The 21376-nt window shown below is 38.8% G+C and overlaps 2 long non-coding RNA genes across 4 annotated transcripts in view; one reads left to right on the forward strand and one right to left on the reverse strand.

The window, feature by feature from the left end:
* The window catches only part of LOC137189807 (uncharacterized), a 115843-nt gene that overhangs the window by 37261 nt on the left and 57206 nt on the right, over window positions 1–21376 (reverse strand). The window lies entirely within an intron of this gene.
* On the forward strand, window positions 11338–20867 carry LOC137189805 (uncharacterized). Its single transcript, XR_010929748.1, has 3 exons — window positions 11338–11506; window positions 20013–20124; window positions 20381–20867. It is a non-coding gene; the product is annotated as an uncharacterized lncRNA (long non-coding RNA).

Consider the following 21376-nt stretch of genomic DNA (forward strand, 5'->3'; position numbering starts at 1 on the left):
TATAGGGATTTTATAGTGCCTGAGCAAATTACAGTGCCCTTGAAAAAGAAACAGAAAATCATCTCCTCAATCAAGTATTCTTGGCACGTGCCAAACTTTAATCTGCACTGACTTTTCCACAGTAGTTCCTCTATGTCTGTCTTTTGCGCACACATGTTAACAACAGACAAACTACAAATGAAAGGGGAACAGCACAAAAAACAACAGCAACACAGCCAAATGATAATTTAGGGCATTTGCACCACATTGTGGTGGAAGCAGCTCTCTTCAAGTGCCAGCGGGGTACCAGGGAAGCCCCCACCCCAGCCACCCACTGCTCCTGCTAAGATTAGACAAATTAAACACTATTATTCACGTCACTCCCGCAGCTGGCCTTTTAAGTGGTTCTACGTTAACTATCATAATGGTTTGCTTTGAAAGCCACAGTCTTCTCCTTAATTTACAATATGAAAAAGCACTTTTGGCCAAGTCTTGGTGGGATTTTTCTTCTCTTGTGCCTCATGTTGCAGGGGAAAAAATGTTTTACACTGCAGTTTGTAGTATGTAGTATCTATGCATGAATTTCCTGTGTGAAACATTTTATATGCATATCCGTATTTAAACAGTACTGTACATGCATTTATATTACATGTTCACTTTGTGGATTATCATGTTTTAAGACAGATCACTTCTTTTAGATTTTTTGTCATCAGTAATTTTCTCATAGCATGTAATTTATTTCCCAATGCTAAAAGTTTTGTACAGTATATTTGGTTAAAAAGTCAGCCAGGACTCTTCATGTCAGATATAATCAATGTCTGTCCCTGTGCACTATTTCATCATTTACAAGAAGACATTCCTGAGTTTGTGTCCTCTCAGAGTGAAGAGTATACTGTAGTGGGTCTGCCAGACTCTCACATCTGTCCATACGTTTTTAATGTAGTCTCCTGTTGGGAAAAAGGCCTTTCATTTTCCCTGTTCATGTATCCCCGCAACCTGATAATGGATGTGGTATTGGCCAGGGGCCCGTGGACTGAGGACGGCCGGTGATGGATAACCTAGTTTCAGAGCCATCATCACTGTACAGCATGTGCCTTGTATCTGTAGTAAAAATGCCCCCACCCACACTGAGTGTGCTCCAGATATGGATTTAGGAAGTGACAGATAGTGACATCCTGTTAGCTGTATTACATTTTAAACCACTATCAAAGGCACAAACTCACACCAAAGAACTCAGTTATCATACCATGTGGGTACACGACGGACAAAATAATGGAAACACCACATAAACAAGAACTTTAGCTTCACTGAAACTAAAGCTTAATTACAGAGGCAGATAAACAGCCCAGTTATACGCTCATTAGTAAAGTGTCAGTCTTAAAAGAGGTAAACATGTCACCACTTTAATATTAATATTTATGTTACAATGTCACAGCTCATCAAAAGGGAAAGCTGACTTTTACAGAATAGCTGCTAAATGATCACAACCACCAACCAGCAGCAACACACAGTACGGCCACAGAATTAACAAAAATTTGACACAGTCTCAGCAAAAAAAAAAAAAAGTACACGCTGAGATTCATAAACTACTTTTCATGGTGGGTTTTGAAAACTATATTTAAAAAGGGGCACGCCACTGTTTTTACACACGAAGTTCAGTTTACTCATCATGATGAGTACCACTCAGCATGTTAAACATTTGTATAATGCGTTCTGTTGCTCTGGAGGTAGTTTTCCAAATAACCGTGATGATGTCACTAGGGTTATCTTGGCTTGGCTCAGGAAAAACCCAGTATTACAAACTGGAAATGTAGGATTTGAAAGAAGTGGATGCAGGGAGGGTCTAATGACAGACTCTATTGAGTTGCATTATGGGAAATGTAGGACCCAGTGTTTTTGAAGCCTGATCCATACTAGAGACTAACAGTTCAAGTCTCCTTACTCAAAATGTGTTTTTGTCACTTCACTTGACCATTGATGATGTATCAGAATGATGTATGTGCAGAGTTTGACACTATAGCAGGCTGTTTTCACATTCATCTGCTGCGGAAGGAAAGTTTCTCTGTGCTCACCTTAAACCTGAGTTTAAAGCGCATACGTACAAGCATGATTTTTATGATATCAAAGCTAGTTTGGGGCTAATCATGACATGTCTTAAAACATGTCTGGAGGGGAACTTTAAAATATGGTAAATGCTAGGTTGGATCAGCCAGAGAGACAAACTCTCGCGAGGTTAGGGATAATGTTAGGGTTAAAATCTTCCAAGATTTTCGCAAATCGTCCCTGCCTGCTCTAATCTAGCACCAACCTTAAAATATCGCATGCTCTGCTGCTTAACTTTTTACCATTCTTTTTTAATTTGCCTTTTATGAGCCTCCCATTGTTATGGAAGTGCAATATGAATCGCTGGAGTACCCATTTAAAATCTATAGCATCAAATGGAGCAAGGATTAGTAAGAAGCACTTGCCTGATCTATGAAAAATGGGAAAAAGACAGCGGTATCTACCCTAAATGTCTGTCACCAGACGTTAAACATGGTGATGGATCTGATCTGATAATCACAGCCATCATTTAGAATATACAGTATGGTTCTTCATAGGAGCAAAGGAAAATGAGACTAATGTAATGGAAAAGGGCACAAACTAATCAGCTATCAACCACAGCCAAAGCAAAAACCACTGATGATGTGTCTGAGGAGCAGTTCCATTGGTGTGTACAAGATGCTGGCTCCAAAAAAAAAAAAAAAAAAAAAAAAAAGACTCCTCTGGCTCCATAAAGATCCAATTAAAAAGTCCCTAATGTTTGCTCAGAATACAAAGTAAGGTTTCATTTTATAGAAGCTTTACATAAGGAATGAAAATGAATTAAAACAACATTTAAAAGGAAAATGTAAAGGAAAATGAAAATAGAACTAAATTAGGCATTAAGCCTTATTCTAAGCTGTAAAACATTCCTTTAGAAACATACCGTTAACATATCACATTTCCTTAAAGTGTGGAGACTATGACCACGTTTTTCTACTCTGCAGCACAAACACTGTGTCTTCCCAGTCTATCCCAGTACATACCACTAAGCAAATTTAGTAATGATTTCATGGACATAAGTCAATCGCAATTCTATTATTGTCCACATCTGGCAATACGTTCTCAGTTTTACAGAAGATGTAGCGGCATGGTAAAAGAAGGAACAGCCTCACACAAATGTTATACATTAACTAAATAATAGTAATAACAAATTAAACTGCAAATACATCAGGCTTCTCTGACATTTGAGTTGCATTGGTGAGACCATAAAACACAGACTTTTGTTACATGATCACGCTATTATGACTTGAGTCTGTGTGTTCTCACCAAAACCAACTTTTTGAAAATGTATCCACAGTTCTAGGCCAGTTTCTGGTGTCATAACCAACCCCATCACCGCAGGAGCCAGCGAGCGGAGAAGCACAGCCTGCTTCCACTCGTCAGCTCCCGACGTTATTACCTTCGATGAGTCTTGCGTATCAACTTCACATCCAGCACCAGGGAGCTGCACATAACTTTCTTGTGGAAGAGAGAGAGAGAGAGAGAGAGAGAGAGAGAGAGAGAGAGAAAAAAAAAAAAAGTTCTCCAGCAGGTTGAGATTGTATGTCTATAAAAATAGTGACAGAATAGCTCATGCCTCAGTGAAACTCGATCACTTTGTCTACAAGCTGCGTACTTGAGCTCCAGCGCACAAGAACACCATTTAGTTTGAGTTTCAGATTTACTGGTTGATTATTAATCCAATGTGTCCTTCACCGAGTGCTGCTTATTGCATAGAATATCAGCACATTTAATTTTTCAACGTAGTTTCACTTGATTTCACAATTTTTAGAGCGTGTTTTCCGAACATAAATATTGTTTAGATGGATATGTCTGGAGACAACCCAGTATTTTGTTTTCCAAAAACACACAGGAATAGTGGTTTGCATTAATCATTTCCAAATTACGAATCAGTCTTGTGAACAGTCTTTTTTTGTTGGTGGGAGCCGCAGCACCGCAGGAGGGAATTAGTCTAAGCAGGGTTAAAGCTGTGACACACAATTTGAAGACAGCTGTACGACTCGCCATACAGCATGAGTCTGTTTGTCCCTGAGTGTCTCGAGGAGCTGCGGGCGGCTGTTTCTCATCCTCGCTGTGATGATTTATGCCTGACACATCTAAGTACAGTAAAAAGAGTCAGCATACAAAAAAAAAAAAAAAAGAAAAAGATGCTCTTCACATTCACATGTTTTGCATTTCTGCCTGGGCGAGGATGACATTTCATTTCTTACTCCAAGTCATCTCAGAAGGGCTAATTCAATTTGCACTCCAAGCTGTTTCTAATCCTCTCTCCCTTCTCAATTTTTCACTCCATCGTCTGAATACCAGAACGTTTGCTGTTTGATTGTCTTTTAATGGCAAATGTGAGGCATTTTTCACACAGCTGTTGGTAAAGACTGAGAGGAAAACAGTTTTGTCAAATGTATTCCAATATCCTTATAATGTATATGAGTCCATCAGTAGGATATTTAATCTGTAGCATGTCGTTTGGCAGGGTTACCAGTTCACGCTTTGTTGGTTTGTTGGGACAGTTCACACTCTCTCCGTTTACTGTTTAGGAAGCTAATTGTGCAAGTCCACCGAAGTGGGTTTGACTTCAAGGACGAGCACACTAATAGTGATACATCACTCATTTTAATATAGGGTTTGGTCATGTACACTTCAGTGAGTGGTGCATGAGACTAACACTGTCTAAGCTGGATGCCTTGTTTATTCCACTATGTCAATTAATGAATAGAATATTGCACAGGAACCACATCAATACTATTGGAAATGTTGATAAATTTGTTCTACAAATGACTTAAATCTGCAATTTTTTTTTTTTGGCCACTCAGGGGCAGTGCAATAAGCTTTTAACAGAACACTGACTTTTCACCTTACAAAGTGATATGTTGAATGTGTTAGCAAACACTATACACATCTAGCAAACACAGAGAAACATTAGCATTCATTTAAAGTTGTGATTTTGGTGATCTGACAAATGTAAGTACAATATTCACTCTCCTTTTAGCTCTGTTTTGGTCTCCACCAACCCCTCAGAGAAATATGTGGCTCTTTAGCTGCTAAATGATACACTTTGTTCGCCAGCTAGTCGCTAATTTTGCTGTCTGTTCGCTGTCAGAGTTTTTTCACTAAAAATAGCTGCAGCTGGATCAGCTTTAAGTATAGTTTGTTTGTTTTTTTAAAATATTGAATATGTTTCATGGATTTAGAGCCAAAACATTTCATAAATTATTAAAGACAAAAGTGTATTATTATGCGTTTTGCTGCAAAGACAGTTATGTGAGCAGCGGCCCTACAGTTGTCCAGAATGTTTAAGGGATACTCCGATAATTTGGTATTACATTTCCATTAAGTTTTGCAACTCACAAGAGACAGATTTTAAAAAATATACACACACACAAGTTTGTCTCCATGCTAAAGCTGAGACAATCCTGACATCACTATATTCTCAGACAGTGACAGGAGTGCCACTTCAATGTGCTGCTGAATTGTAAGATAACACATTTGTTTTAAACAAGTATACGAAAAGTCTCATTAACACAATTTATGCCTACAAGTAATCACTGTAACAAACTTACTTACTGTATGCTACAAGTCAGCTCCTGCTAGAATAGCTGCAGTTTTGCTGCCTGTGCTTCTATATTTAAGTGTTGTGGTCATGCATGATCCATTGTGGGCTTGGAGAAGCACCCATCATGCCAAGCTACAGTATCAAACAACTGGCGCTGACTGTTGCCATGAGTTTCTCCACATTGGCCACAGCTCGCTTGCACCGCGCCTGCCTCTGACAGCCCTCACAAGGTAATCTTCACCCACTTATGTGCGGCGTGTGAAACTAGTTTTCTCTTCTGCTCATCAAATTAGCCGGTGGATTTCAAAATAGGACATCCACCTTTATTACTTTACTGCACAGTTTTTTTTTTTAGAGTAGACAAAATAAGTTGTTTACCTGGTGAGATGTCTTTTAAAATGGTCAAAACATGCCAAAAACAAAATCTAGAACATGAATTTTGCTTGTGGATGGTGTTAAATTATAAATATTCTTTAGTAATCTGGTGACTTTTAAGGGTTGTGGTGATCCTCTTTGCAGCAAATACTTTTCATATGTTATAAAGTTTGTGCTACACGACACAAGGTGTATAGTGACTTTGGCATCTACTGAAGTCAATATTAGCATTTGGCATGTAATTCTAGGTCACATCAGCAGGCCGCAAAAGTGAAAGTAAGAAGGGGAATACTGTACATTTCTGACGTTCTAAAGTTGTCTCTAAGGAAAATACCCACATGTGCAGCGTATAAATAAATAACACAGAAATGTCTAAGTTTCCAACCTCTGCCAAGTAACATAACACTTGACATAATAGCAGAGATAAGTTGAGAGTGCTGGCTACTCTAGCAGTCCAACAGGCTATAGGAGAAGTTTCTCCTTACCAGCCCTGCACGCCATGTCCCTGCACTGCATTTTCATCCATTAACACATCCACTGTGTACGCACTCAATTTAGGAGCATAATAAGAGGCAGATGAGACTTGCAGCCGCTCCCCTTGCAGCCGGCAGACACCCTGTAGGAGGGGAAATTTGTCCAACTAAAATCACCCCAACAGGGGGGAGCTCTTAGGTCAGAAGCCCTTAAGTTGAGGCGAGCAGACACTCCTATGAGTTTGTGATGAAAACCGTGTGATCCATCACTGCGGCATGTTCCTCTGTTAAGGGACTGTAAGCGTGCTGGGAGCTCACACAGGCCTCCACTTGATCACAGTTAAGCTGAGCTACATGGGGCACCAAAGCTATCACTCATTATGAAAATGGAGGGAAACTGAGATAAGCTTCCACATTAAATAATTAAAGTAGATCCTCGTAGGGACTGGTTTAAGTAGATATGCAGAGAGGTAAAATATTATCCCAATGATGAATCCCTTTATTCTCAATATCACAAGAGCGTTTATAAATCCTGTTTGTCACTGGGCGATATGGTTAAAATCAATGTTAATAATAATATAATCATGTCATCACAACTGTGGTGGTGACACTTTAACTTACATATTTGACATTTTACACAATTTTTCTGCCAAAGTTGGAAGAAATATGTTTTTTTTTGGCATGAATTCACTAATTTGAAGAGAGCAAATTTAGCATTATTTGAACCAAAATCTGACGACGGTAGTGTGGTTATGTTGCTAGGTCGATGTCAGTCAGATCTGATCAAACCATACCCACACAGCCCTTATCAAACAGAGTAGCTGAGTTTTTGACTCTTAAACTCTTAATAATATTGAAGGTCATGATTTCTTTGCGGATTCCCCTTCCAAACATAAGCTATTCTTAAACAGCGGTACCATCTTGTCTTACACCAGCGCTGATGTGACCTCTCACTTGCCCCACTCCAATGAAGACAGCTAGGTAGCAACATCCCTGAGTCTTGGAGCCAAGACAAGTCTGGCTCTGATTACCATGGGAGCTACTGCCTCTGCCTGAGAAAAATGCTGCAGGTTTAAAATAAATGTTATTGTTTGTCACAGGAAACCAATCTGATTACTGTTTCTTCTCTCATGTGCACACTTAATGCCGCACACCAGGCTATATTTACGCATGTGGTTTTCATTCAGCCTGCCCAGTGAGGGGGAAACGGACACCTCGCGTTTTCATCTTTATTAAGTCACACTTTGGAGAAGGTTAAAATGGGGGTTGTTTACACAAAGTATTTGGCAATCTTTGCAAGACAATCTGTCTGTTCACATCAAACAATAGATTGAGTTTCTCTGCAGCAGCAGCGTCTCAGAAGTGGGCAGGGGAGAGGGAGGGAGAGGGAGAAGGACGACTTCTCTGATAGTTGTGACGTCTGTGTTTGCTCAAGCTGACAGCGAAAGTGAGGAGTTGTTAAAGTGTGGTGTGAAGCTATTTTGGGTTCAGCAGGAATTGGCCATTCTTATGGTATCATTTCACATCGGGGCATGTGTATTGTTATGGCACAATTGTGTGAGTGCATGTGTGTGTGTGTGAGTGTGTCTTCAAACATTGAAAATAGCATTTGAGGATGCCTCTACCTCTTTTACTCACTGCCATGTCTCCCTCTTTCTCTGTCTTTCTCCCCTCCCTCTCTTTCTCTGAGTGTATCCCTCTGGGGATCAATGAAACACACACACACATACACACATCCCGAAAGCAGTGCACAGAAAGAAAAAAAAAACAAGTGTGCCAGTAAAAAACAGAATAAAAGGCTTAAAAGGCATCTGGGAGGAAAGCTGAGAAACCAAGGGACCCGTCAGCAGGGTCTGCCAAGGCTTAGAAGTCAGACTGTTTGTTTTGCTTCGTATGTCGACGCGGCCACTCTTTTTTCCCCCTTTCAGTCCCACCGTGATTCTCCACCAGGCTGCCTCTCATAAACTTTACCTCCATAGGACACCTCTACTTGACACCCACCAAACCAACAACACCCACCTCCCAGGGGAGAAAAAAGAAAAAAGAAAGGCAATATGTAAATGTTGTGAAAGGAGCCAATTAGGAAATTTATCTTGTTTGGAAGGCTCGTAATAGTTTAATTCCAAAAACATGTTTTCTGCCTTCCTGGTAATGTGTCTCATGTGAGGCTGTGGCTTTCTGGAGAGCAGGGGTGGGCAGGCGGTGAGAGGGGGAGGGGGAGTTTGAACGTGCTTGGTGGCAAACATTTGTTTATGTTTTCCTCCTAGTGCATCATTTCAAAGGGCAGCATGCATGTCCCACCACGGGCTTCACATCTCCCACCGATTGGAAACACATTTCAGCAGAAAAATGTCAAACCAACACTCATGTCATGTATGAGAGAGATAAAGGGAGCGTTATGTGATGCACTTTTTAGAGAAACAATAACTTGCGTATTCAATCAGGGAGACATCGGCTCATTTGGTTTCACTTAAATCCACAAGTCTCCCCGATGTGCAGAAATAAATGATTTTCTGGGACCCCCCACTCCTACAGAAGGAATAAACTGCTGTGCATCCGTGTATTTGAGTGTGCATTCAAAAGTAGTTTTAAAAGAATTTCACTCTTTTTAGACACAGGCAGAGAAAATAACTGAAATAAAACAGCACATGCCTATATACATAGAATGAATGAAGGAGGCCATAAAGCATGTGTGTTTCCTACACCTCTTTATTTTCCACTTCCACTGTGCTAAGCCTGAGCACATGGTTAACAAGACTTTGCCTTTTAATTGCTGCCATCACACAGTTGACGCATATACTACCAGAGTGATGACGAGCAGTGTCCTTGAATAGACCACCAACCTTAACGGCAGAATGAAACTTTTTATTTCTTTTTTTAATATCCTCAGCCACAAGTAATTTTACATTCCATGTAACATACATGAAAATCACATCTCTTACTATTTTGATTGAATTTTCTTATTCAAATGACATTTCATTTTGTCAGTGTGTCTTTCCCTCCTCTAAATTAAATTGTCAGGTTTAACACATTTTAAATTAAATTAGGATCTTTGCAGATGTCACATTCACACTGGAGTCCTAAAAATTGTCATAGACATGGTTTTTATTAAACTGTTGGAAAGTCATTTGCTACTGGGAAGATGGAAATATATTAGGAGAAATAACTGGATTTTTTCCCCCCATCAGGAACAGTTCAACATATTAGGGTTCTTTTAATTGTAGAGAAGAAATTGAGAAACTGCAAACACTTTGTTTGCAGACACTACTGTCGTGGGAAAGCACCATTGTGATTCAACTTTCAGTATCTATTGTATTTATGTAGTTACTGCCTATGTGACATAAATAAATGTGATATTGGAGTATACAGACAAAATACATGATGTATTCGGTCACTGACTCATAAAAGAAGTAACACTGGGTAAAACATAGGATACGTCTGAAAAAAGACATTTAAACATGAAGCTATTCTGCTTTTGATATGAGCCTTGCATTTATTATTAAGCAAACTGCAATTCAATCTGAACATCCCGAACATATTTAGGGTGACATATGTTGTTGTTGTTGTTGTTGTGAAACAAACAGATTCACATCCTAATTCAAAATGTGCTTCTTGATGGTATTGCAGTACCTCTAAGGTTTGCCTGTTGATATATGATATGAAGGACATACATTATGAAACAAAAAAATGTTACCTAAGCATGATTTGTCTATTAGTTCTCAACAAAGTCCTACATATACACATTTACCATGCTGTCTCCACTAATATTACCTTTAGTTTGCGTGCGAATGCCGACAGACAGTGAATACGAGACTGACCAGGTGTTATCTGTGTGCGCCCCCAGTAGCTGACAGCACTGAGGCAGCGGGCAGCACAGGGTGAACATGGTGCTGGGCAGGGTAAGGCCTTATCGCCGCTTTAATTTTTCTCCCCAAGGTGAGCTGGGAAGAGATCAGTGGCACTAAACCCTGGGAATTACCCTAGATATTGGCCCCCTGTGCTCTGCAAATGAAATCCTGCCGTCGGCAGGAAGAACATGGTGGTTAACACTCTGAAAATCAGTTTTTGTGCAGACCACAGCTGGCGTGAAGGGGCAAGGGAAAGCAGTGGAGAAAGGAGAAGGAAGGAGGGAGGAAAGAGGAGGGGGAAAGGGCACTTTGAAAAAAAAAAAATCGACATTACTCATAAAGAGAAGAAGACAGAGGGAGAAGGCTTTGCTCTTGGTCTCTTCATTCTTTAGAGTACTGGCCTACAAACTGGGCAAGAGTCAGCATCATAATTTGTTTTCAAAGCATGATAAATGGACGGAAATTTGTCTGTGTTTATATTTAGGCACACACATATCAAGAAACGGTACATGGTCAACAGACAAGTGCAAGATATGTGACAACAGACATAGTTTGTAGTTGTATTGACCAAACTAGTGGTGAAACCAGAACCAGGGTCCAGCTGTCTGGGGGTCTGAGCAGGGGTCTCTGAGTTGTGGTGAGTGGGCGGATGGTGAGATGGAAATCACTCACTGTGATCATAACCTTCACCGTCCTGAACCTGACCAGCTGTCAGGCCTGTGTTCGCCTTTACCCATATAGCACTGTGGGCAATGTTAGAGTGCTCAGATTAATTCTTTTTGGTACGTTGTATACATGAAAAAAGTTATATTATTTTAAACTATTGTTTAATTAGATTTTATCATAAAATAGTTTAAGTTGATTAATAAAAACAATAAGTTTTCTATTTCTGTTTCAGCTTTTGTTTTTTTGCTTCTGACACTAACAGTTGAACATTCTGTTGCTAGTAGAAACCTCTAATGACACAGTTCCACAGCAGCTTCATTGACATTGTTACATACATTTAGTCAGTAACACTGTGTCCTAACAGCAAGCGAGCGTCCAACTATCACGTTGCATCGCATAATATCAGACGCTCTCTGTCCATACCGAATCCGTTAAATATGCTCTTTTGTTACGTCATGTAAACAAATCATGTACCTATCAGCTGCTCACTTAAGATCAGACTGGAGACGTGCTCAACTAAAAGATGGGTGAGTACTTGCTATCCTACATTTGTACTTTTTAAAACAGAAAACACACGTTTTATATTGTGATATTTAGATGTTTCTTTACTGGAAATGACATAAAATATGGCAGCTTAACCAGAAACTTCCAGCTCCCTGGTGATCTCCCTCCTACCCAGCTGCCACCTTATTTAGGCTTTTGTAGTGAAAGGAGGAGGTATCATAGAAATAACTCCTCATTTCAACTAAATAAATCTGCTGTTCCTCGTCCATGACGCACTTTCAACACAAGCTGCAGGAAGTAAATAGAAACAGGGCGTCTGACAAAAGTTCAGCTCAAAACAGTGCGCCGCATCACGTTGCGCACATCACAGCAAATTAGGACATATCAATAGAGAATAAAGCAATCAAACTGATTTTGTCGCTGATGCTCACTCGCATTGCATTCAGTTAGGACATGGTGTTACAAAGCAACTACTGACAGGTATCTTTTATCTACTCCCTAAATGCTCTTGTTGTATGTATAGATACACTTTTTATAGCTGTTTTGTGATTGATTATTTGTGATTTAGTAGGATCTTGTTTTATGTGATCAGTTTACTGCTAAGCTAACCATTACACTATTAGTCTGACTGTGTGTTCAGACAGAATGAGAAGCAAAGTCTAGATACGGCGCAATTACACATAAAAATCAATGGAAAGATGTGATTATAATGAACAGACGCGAATATTCGCAACAGTGTTCAAATAGATGCGAAGACAACGAGTTGAGAATGTTTGAACTTGAGTATTTATATATTGTATATTTCACTCTTTTTACTTTTACTCTTGTGGACTCTATGTGCAATGTAAGATGCTTATGTTTTTTTTGGCCTATTCCTTTCTATTGGCCTGTGTCCACGTCACGTGACCGTAAAGTTTCTGTCTGCGAGAACCAAAAAAGAAGGACTGACATTCCTTTTACTCTCAGTGGAAAATACAATATTTTAGATAGTTTCAACATTAAAATGCATTTTGATAACATTTCTAGCCAAAAATGTGCATTTTACTTTCATAGTCTATGTTCAGTGAATGTATATAATGTTTAGTTTTTTAGTTATTATAATTACAGGCTTTCTATTGTTGCTATGGTGGTTGCTATGGACGCTGCTATCACTGAAACCAAGTAGTTGCATGTTGTTTGAATCATTGTCTTTGTGTTGTGTAGTTATCTGAGCTGTTATGTTATTTGTGTAATTTTCTGCAACTGTTGGATGATGTTCTTTCAATAAAAAACTAGATTTTAGAGCACCCCAGGGATGAGGGAATTTAAAATCCAGAATTTGAAGCTTTACAATTGGCTGACCGGAGGACCCGCCGCCCGTGAGTATTTTCCTCACCTTAACTCAAGTATTTTTCCCAACACAAAAACATGAAAGTGTCCTTGATAACTCAACAATCCAATAGGTTAATGTTAAGGCCATCAGTTTTAATTATTTCTCCTTCAATTCTCTATACCTAAAATAAACCAACATCTTTACTTTTTCTTAACACATATCATTTAGATGCAGTGCAATTATTAGTTTGGCTGTACTAGATATTTGATATATTCAGTAGATATGTCTTTTTACGACCATAATTACAACCCTACTGCAAACCGGAAGAACTACAACAGCTGATTTGCATCAAGCTGCATGGCGCAGCTCCAGGGACTTGTAGTTTTTAAAAAAATATTAGTGTTTTTTCCGAGAATTGGAAGTTGTAAATACTGAATTGAGAGTACACTGAGGAGTTTACAGGGATGGGAAACACATTCATGTAATCAGATGTTAAAAAATTGTTAAATGGGTGAAAATTAATTTTAACCATATTTTATCCATATTTGACAGCACCCCCATCTGTTCACTGTACTCACATGATAGCTGAGGTCAAGAGCTCTCTATAACAGTTGGTCCCATCTCTGCAGCCCCTTTTGTTGCTGAATTATAAGCCTTCAAACATGCACCAAGGTCAAGGTTCAAAGGTCAGTATTTCAAAGTAGGAGCCATGCAGAATCTTCATACTGACATATGTTACTGTCCATGTTGAGACCTTTGCAAAGATGTATTTGGTTTAGCTCTACAACCCTAAGGCCCAATAATAAAATGAAGCTGTTTGTTTGTTTGACCAAGATGAGTCACCTTCAGAGATTACAATACTGCTGACAATCTAGGGCATTACTACATGTTTGGAGGTTTGGGTTGGGGTTAGGGTTAAGGTTAGGTCTGAAAAGACCAACCCGTTCTCATTCCCAGGTCGTCAAATACCGACGCATACATAGGCTACTATTTACACAACTCTGAAGATTTTTTTTATCTCTATGGTTCTTGGTTTTGGGATTTTATGTCAGCATGACATAGTCTATTCAATCAGAATCTGTTTTATTAGCCAATGCAAACATACAAATGATGTCTTGGCATTTTCTCCCAAAAAACTCAACACAGAAGAACAAAAATAGACAAAAGTAAGGTTATAATGACGAAATGAAAATGAAATAAACAAAGTAATATTAAATATAAATTTAAATTTTAAAATCTATTTACATAATGGAATAGTAATAGTTTTGAAATGGGATACAAAACTTTAAATGAAATATTGACTGTACAAAGGAAATATGGACTGTGCTATGGACAAGGAAATGAAGTGTATCAAGCATATGAAGGTGACAAGAGAAAAAATTAAATGTGACATTTGCATAAATAATTAAATAATGTAACAGTGGCAGTTGAACGCAATACACAATGTAAAGTCCAGTTCAATGAAATATAGGAAAGTGACAAGTGCAGGGATTAAATGAGGGATGTGAAATGTAAAGTCCATTTCCGTCTTCATCCCGTTTATATGGCCATGGTACAAGATGTCATGTACCGACACACACACACTGTTGGAGTGCTTTGTTGGATAACATGGCTCAGTATTCATTGAGGAAGACTCAGTGTTTTAAGAAAGATGATTTCATATTAAATATCCTCAGCCACATATTCTTGGAAATATAAAATTAAATGAGCAACTTCACATTTAACAATCACAGGCTTTACAAAGCCTTTCTTCCTTGTTGTTTGGATTTGGGTTGCGGCCGACTGGCGGCAATTTGAAATGGAACGACACCCACTGGCACCAAAATAGTAGTCAAATGCGTCAAGTCCGCCCACAACCCAATGCTCATCTGTAGCCTTCTGCTATCAAAATCTGACAAAAAAACTTTATTCCTCAGAATTGAAGGAGAAATAACTAAAACTGATGGTCTTAACATTAACCTATCGAATTTGAGTTATCAAGGACACTTTTGTGTTTTTGTGTTGAGAAGTGTTAAAGATACTAAAAGAAAACCTTGACATCATGACAGTGAGGAATATACTTCCAGGCGGCGGGTCCTACGGTCAGCCAATCACAAAGCTTCAAATTCTGGATTTCAAATTCAATTCATCCCTGGTGCACTCTAAAATCTCCGATTTTTATTGAAAGAACATGATCAAACAGTTACATAAAACAGCTCAGATAACTACACAACGCAAAGACAATGATCCAAATGTGCAACTACATGGTTTCAGCAATAGCAGTGTCCATAGCAATCACCATAACAATGATAGAAAGCCTGAAAATATCTTTGCAATAACTGACAAACTAAACATAATATACATTCACTGACCAAAGATTATGAAAGTATAATGCAAATTTGTTGCTAGAAATGTTATCAAAACGCATTTTAATGCCGAAACTATCTTAAAATATTTTTCACTGCATTTTTTCATTGAGAATAAAAGGTCAGCTATTTCTTCTTTTTTTTCACAGACAGAAACTTGACAGTCATGTGACGTGGACGCAGGCCAACAGAAAAGAATAAGCCCCAAAAAAACGTAGGCACCTCACAATTTTAGAGCCGTTATTGTGAAACTGATACGTTTTGCACTGTGGACCAACGTAGCTGTTACACATTTTGATGTGAGACTGGGTCGGACCAGAAGTTAAACATGCTTGAAAGTTTTTAACCACAGAGCACAGTACGGTAGCAGTCAATCACTACTTTGAATCACTGTGGATTTAACCTTTAAAGAGTGAAAATCAAACGTTTCATGCAGACACCATGCTGTTAATCCAGAAAAATGCAATTTAAAATATACTTTGTACAAATGATAAAGTCATAATTTAATGAATTTCTAAACAAAAATCGACAACATATATGTCAGCAACATTCATATTTTTGAACTTGGTAACATAAATGTGTTTCATATTAACTAAAATAAGAGTGACTTTGTTACATATATATATTATATTATATTATATTTAGTAGTTAACAAAGTAGCTAATGACCTGGAAAATTAATCATCAACCACTCTTGCCATCACTAAACTGACACTGCTCACGAGGAAACTATATATATGTTGTCATATTTCAACACTCACTTGAGTGTCTGTCTCAGTTTCTCTGCCTTACAGTGATATATACAACTACACACCCATACACACAGCATGCATATACACACACCAAATACACACACATCATCACCCACATCCTCACCCCCCCCCCCCCCCCCCCCCCCCACGTCCCCGCCACCCCTGAACACGCACACATGCAGATTTTATTTATAGGTTCTGATCAGGGTGTAAAACAAGCCCTTCTCTCTTTAGATACCCCCTCACCATATTCTCCCAAAAATAGCAGGTGCCCATCCACTTAGCCGCAGTGGGAGGATTCAGAGCTTCTAAATAAATGGAAGGATGTTTACTCATCGCCAGAATGAAAACAGCGCTAATCTCCAATCAAGTCCAAAAGGCAGATAGTTAGCAAGGAGAACCTAAAAATAGCCCAGAGGGTAACACATTCCAGCTACGATTGAGCTTAACTTTGATCTTACTATACGCTGGCCCTTGTGCACTGAAAATGATTAGTACTTCTGTACAGTGATTTAGGACACACTGTATATAGATGAAGTTAAAGGACATAATATGATGAGCCTGGTGTATTAGTGCATGCTCTACAGTTCAGTGGGATGGAAAATTTGGAGGGGGGTGAGGGGTGCGGGGGGGGGGGTATTTGGAAAAGTGATGGAAAGCTTAGTTGGAAAACATAGTTACAACAGACACAACTGAATGATGACCTTGGTGATGATCATGTTTTACTGAGGTGTTTGGGTTTATTTATGAAGACACATATGAATTGTTGCATATTTACATGAGACAATCATAGGAACTAATGTATTTGTGATTCATGCATGGTAAGAAATAAACCAGATATGGGCTTGTAAAGTAACAGATTAAATTCATTTGTCAGGTTGGAAGTATTTAATCAAAGCTGAACGGAAGATTATCAGACATAACACATTAATACAACTAGCTTACCTCAGAAAAAATGCTTTTTTGGCTTGATTTAAAAGAGGAAAAAAAAAAATACAAATTGATGTTTGCATTCCAGCGAGTGAATCACAAGAACACTTTCAGGCTGTAGCGATGAAATATTGGTGTGCAATTCTACACGTATCAAATGAGCTATTACAGCTGAAATATGGTTTCCATAATTGTTCAGCTTTTTAATGACATGTAACTGCAGTGTGAGTGTTACTGTGTTGAAAGGGTGGGTTTTATATTCCTTTTGGAGTTTGCATTGGCCCCATTTTTGTGTTATGGAGAGCAGCACTCCCTGCAGCTGCAACCATATCTCTCACGATTTACCTTCATGTTCGACTATTTTGCATTAGCAGGTTTTTTGGGGTTTTTTTGTGGGGAAATTTTACGGTGCCTGAGTACGTACTGTATCAGGATGTTCATCAAAGTTTTTCTCGTTTTTCCCATAAAATCTTAGCCTGGTTCGCTGACCGCATCTCACTTTTTCAGCCACTCAAATAGGTCAAGCCAATTGGAGCTTTTTTAGGTGGGATTAAGAATGGGGACAACATATCCCTGTGCCACAAGCAGAAAAATGCTCCTATCAACTGCTACTGCAGCTTCCATATCAATAGAAATGGCATAGGCAGAATGAATGTGAGACTTGCCACTGCTTGAATAGGGTAAAAACATCACTTTACCTGACAAATTTGAAAACCACCATGTCCAATTGAAGTTTTTGCCACAGTAGAAGAGAATATTGTTCGTATCCATCCCACATAATCAGCATTTTTGAGATGATTTCATGTATTTGAGAGACAGTGTTGTTTTGATGACACTGAAGAAGGAGCAAATTCAACATATAAGCTCCAAGCATCAAATATCATGGATGTGTTTCCTGAGACTAAAAAGTGTCACAGTAGACGAAGGGTTGACATTACAACTAGTGCAAATAACTCTTTGATATCCTGCAGATTAACAGTCACTTTAGACTTATTAGCCGAGAAACTGTGCATATGTAGCCAGGCGTGCATATTCCCACTGCATGTGGAGTGGAAATTTAGTGTTTTTTCCAAGTGTTTTCAAGGGGTGTTACCTGCACTTTGGCTCCTCAGTGGAGCGTTCCACGTCTTCTGCCATTTGGCTGACTATGGCTGGCGTGTGCCCACAGCAAATAACCAGGGTGGTTGACTTTTGGGTAAGGTGATGGTAAAAAACAGCACTGGGGAAATGAACTATTAAATGGAAACTGCCAGTTCATTAATTGTCAGTTCATAAAATCTACTTCGCATGATTCTGATCTTAAATGTAACTTTCAGCCTAAATGGTACTTTTGCTATGAAAAACGTCCTAGCAACCTAATTAAGAGCAAAAAACAAATGTACAAAACCAAACATTCAGCAAACCCAACAACAAAACAGAAAGCTGTTACCGATAAAAAGTGTAGAAGGATTCAAACAAGACCATGTTGTCCTTTGTCCTGCACACTTGGTTTTAGCACTACCTTACAACAGCTAGTCACATCACTTCCATGCAGCAGACATATTTCTGTAATCCATCTGTAAACAACCTCCTCCTCATCTACTGTGGCACCAAAGATTGGCAGAGAGAGGGAAAGAAATAAAGATGCTAGACACCACACTGAATAATCGATTCTGTGTGTGGTACGTCATTCTGTCATGATTTGAACATCCTTGAGACTCATTTATGACTTAATTTGATCAGATTTCACAAACATATACAGACGTACACCAACACAGACTCAGAATCAATACCTGCTACCCCCAATCTTAAGTAAAAAGTTATATTTTCACTTTTACTGTTAATGTGGAGGAGTAGAAGTATAAAGTGGTAGAATATTGAAGGTTTCAGTACTTAAGTAAATGTACTTAGTTACATTCCCCTACTGGCTACTATTAATTGAAGTATGACAACACTATACTATACAGTATATCTAACATTCTTTCACGATTATGCTAATACTTTAATTCAAATAACGCATAACTTATAATTGCAACCTTATCTTGCTCCAACAGAGCAGAAAGTACTGCCATCTTCAGATTTTCTCTTGATTAATCTTTAGTTTCCGCTCTTATCTTTATCTTGCCAGCTGTGGTGGCTGTTGGTACCCCTGCTATCTATCAGTCTTCTGTTTATTTCAAGTAACTTTCTGTTGCTGGTTCATTAAAATCACACCACTTTTACTGTATCGTAGGGCTGGGCAATATATCGATATTATATTGATATCATGATATGAGACTAGATATCGTCTTAGATTTTGGATATCGTAATATTGTGGCAAAAGTGTGGTATTTTCCTGGTTTTAAAGGCTGTATTACAGTAATGTAATGTAATTTTCTGAACTTAGCTTTAGCTGTTATATTATTTGCCTTTACCCACTTAGTCATTACTGATGATTAAAAAATCTCACTGTGTAATTATTTTGTGATAGCACCGACAGTCCTCCCTACAATACTGTTTATCGAGATACTTGATTTTGTCCATATCGCCCATGGAAATTCCTGGAAATTTTATATAAAAACGGAAATTTAGGGGAGCAGGTGTTGCCAGTGTAAAAACACTCACAAATTGGACAGAATTATGTTATACCAAGAAGGAAAGGAGATTAGCGAAACTGACATGTGTTTATGTAAAAATGTTGTTGATAATAACTCAAACTTGCATCATATTTGAATTCCATTTAAGACATGAACATTTCACCCAACAACAGGTATACAATTCTCTGTCTGTCTTTCTTTCCAGCAGCCAATTCTGACGTCTCATGTTGCTCGCCTTAAAAAGTGCACATGGGGAGAGCAGACATCATAAAAAAAATGCCTATCCACCTGTCGTTCTGGCATTGGGGGGAGTATTTGAACTCCACCTGCAATTCTTTGGTCTGGCAGACTGTGATATGTAATGTGTATGTATTCATGTGTGTGTGTGTGTATGTGTGTGGACCAAGTGTGTCTCTCCATAAACAGGTGGGGTTCCCCGCCACAGATATCAGGTTCCCCTCTTTGATAACCCATTACAGACTTCATTAATTTCACTCACTCCAGCCACGCACTTGCCGTCTGACAAACTCGCTGAGGAATTTTTGTATGAGCACACCTCCTCGGGCTTGTGTAAGTTTTACAAGCAGAGATTAACATGTGTGAAAACAAATGTAATTCAATCCTTTATTGTTTTAGGAGGGTGAAACGGACATGCCCAGTGTTAAAGGAGCTTTCTGTATGCTACCCCCGATGACTTCACGACGGAGTGTTTCGTCTCTTTTGGAAAAAATCATGGAGGAAATTCAGGGTACAAACAGTGATTCAAATTACAGCAAATATGATATTAATATGATGAAATTAAAAGGAGGGTACGGAGGATATACAAAAAAGAAAAATCATCTTTTACAAATGTGTTAATAGGTCTCAAATGCCGACACAAATTTCTTTCTTGATCTCCTAAGCCAAGGAAAACAACTCTACACAGATACATCTCCAGTGTCCAGTTGTGCGGGGCTAATTTGTTCTTTACTTTGTTTTCTTGACATTGATTGGTTATTCTTCAGCACATGGGACACCCGACACCGTGGCCCCCTTGATTCCAGTTGTGCAGTGAGTCATCTCTGTGTCTGGCAGATGACACAGTGGCACGAGGCCAACTTAAACTGGACCTGACTCTGTCCACATTGAAGCTCCGACCGCTATGCGTCCAAAAACATGTCTAGCATTGCTCCCAACTAACAGAACAATGCCAGGGATTAGGATGCTAGGCTAAATTTAAAGTCGCAAAAGAATGCATGCAAAAACACAAGGACCGATCAGAGCAAGGATGGAGGTCTAGAGATGTTATTCTTTTATTGTCTTTTCCCTAAAATTAAATGTTCCAAAATGCAGAGACAGTTGAAAAGACTGTATTTCTCTGAGACTTTGTGTATGTCTTTCTGCTAGAGTGGGGTGGGGTTACACAGGGACAAAATTTATGACAACTGCTTTCAACTAAAACCCTAATGTGATGTTTTAATGTTTTATTCCGATTTCATCAATAAAACATAATTTATATGAGAACCCCAGAGCTTGTTTGTGACGACTCAGCCTACAAACTTTAATGAAGTAAGCAAAAAATTTGAGACTGTCCTCCCAAGAAAAACAACAGCATAAGCTGTTTACGACATGTGTTTACGTTCAAGTGGCAAAGGCCTCTAGTGGCCATTAAAATTATGGCTCTTGTCCGTCTGAGGTAAAGGAGGAATTAGTGTAACAATTTTTTAAACCCACAAAGTTCATGGAAGGAGCTTGAGGTCAACAAAACATCAGACTTTTCCATTGGAGACCACTGTTCACCTCCCGTTTCCTAGCGTCGATTGATGTTGGTTTCAACCATTACCTTAATCATACCCTAAAGGTTGCACCAGTTCCCTTACTTTAACAAAGCAGCTATTTTAACCCAGACAGTGATCTCTCCCTTACCCTAACCTGCTGTTATTCTTGTGCCTGAACGTAGCCAAACCATTTTGTGTAAGATCTAAAAACACAATGGTGAAAGGCAAAGAGTTTTGAAAAGC

This window comes from Thunnus thynnus, chromosome 9, assembly GCF_963924715.1.
Source record: "Thunnus thynnus chromosome 9, fThuThy2.1, whole genome shotgun sequence".
In the NCBI taxonomy this organism is placed as follows: domain Eukaryota; kingdom Metazoa; phylum Chordata; class Actinopteri; order Scombriformes; family Scombridae; genus Thunnus; species Thunnus thynnus.